Below are 1,731 nucleotides of genomic sequence, written 5' to 3'. Positions count from 1 at the left end.
TGCCTCCTGCACTGAGGCAGACAATGGGTTTGTTCCCATTACCAGACAAGATATTGTCCATCCTGTCAACTATATCCCCCACCCCAGCTCCTGGCAAACACACCCTCATCCTATTATTGTTTTTTCCACAAAAGGCCCTGTCCATGTACCTTACCTGTGAGTCACCAACAATTAAAGTTTTTCTACCTTCCTTGTCATCCCTTTCCCTGACTGTACTAATGTCCAATTCGTCTATCAAGGGACTGAACGAGTTGGTACACTTAGCTGTTGTTGTCGTTGTTGTCGTATCCTTGGTGTACTTCTTCACCACCAGCTTGGTCCTCCCACTCCTCACAACTTTCCACTCGCTTGAGTTTTCGTCAGATACTGGCTTTCCCTGTCCAGCCTCCCCTTTTAACCTCGCCAGCTCTTCCTTTAATTTCAGGTTCTCCAACGTGACCCTCTCAATTTCTTCCTTGGCCCTCGCCAATTCTTCCATGGACCACTCCAGTTTGGTCAACAAACTCACACAACCAAGACCGCACATAGCACTGGCCATATCTGATAATTATCCTTCGGGAGCTAACCCTGCCGTGAGCTTTCCCCTAGTGAGGTCAGTGACCGGCTGGTAGTCGGTAGTCAATCTCTACAGTGCCACACATCCGTCTTAAGTTAAGTAGTATACCCTCTCTCTGGTGTTTTGGGAGTTGGCATTTGACTGTGGTGATTTGTTTTGCTTGATATTGATTTTGTGTTATCTTGTTGGACCTCCAGTCCTTCCTCAGCCACTTTCAAACATCTTGTCATATTATTATTGTTATTTATTTTATTTTATGTAAATATGTGGTGGTGGAAATAAGTTAATGAATGTTCTTATATTTTATTGACCTGTTAACTTGAACTTTGTTAGGAGAACTTGGATTTAATAATATAATAATAAATACTGATATATTTGAAAGACCTAAGTGATTTGTGTTTATGTAACGATCTAACCTAGGGTTATAACATTTGTCTGCCTCGGTTTGCAGTTGGGCTAACTCGAACGTATTGACACCTTCTCGTGTGGTTATCCTCCAAGCGTTATGATGTGGAGAAATCGGCTCCCAGGTGAAGGGGTCGATTTGGCACTTTTTCAAGTTTGTCTTAAGACTATCTACAGTATATACCTTTTCAGTCTCCCGCCTGCGTTACGTTTGCTATTCGTTAGGTGACTGTAAAGTAGCTGCTTTGGCAGTCTACTGTCGTCCATGCAGGTAACATGGCCAGTCCAGCGTAGTTATTCATGGATAATGGTAGCCTCGATGCTCCTACAGTTGGTGTCAGCAAGAATACTAGCATTTGTACTCTTGCCTTCCCAGCGAATTCGGAGGATGGAGAGTAGACTACGTTGGCAAGAGTTTTCAAGTGCCTTGAGGTGCCTCCTGTATGTGACCCATGTCTCACTGCCATATAGCAGAGTTGGGAAGACCCCTGCTCGATATACGTGTAACTTTGTAGATAATTTCAGCTCCCTACAGCTGAAGACACGGTTTCGGAGTCTGCCAAGGGCTTGAAATGCACACCTGATCCGATGCTGAATCTCTTCATCGATGTCGGCAGTGGTGGACAGGTGGGAGCCGAGATCCCGAAAATGGGTAACATCAGAGAGGGTAGTACCGTTAAGCTGGATGAATGGTGGAGGTGTGCCTGAACCAGGGGCAGGCTGAAAGAGAATCTGAGTCTTACGTACATTCACCTCACAAAACAATTACT

Source organism: Homarus americanus, unplaced genomic scaffold (assembly GCF_018991925.1).
Source record: "Homarus americanus isolate GMGI-L3 unplaced genomic scaffold, GMGI_Hamer_2.0 scaffold32929, whole genome shotgun sequence".
Taxonomy (NCBI): domain Eukaryota; kingdom Metazoa; phylum Arthropoda; class Malacostraca; order Decapoda; family Nephropidae; genus Homarus; species Homarus americanus.
Note: the sequence above shows the minus strand (reverse complement) of the source record.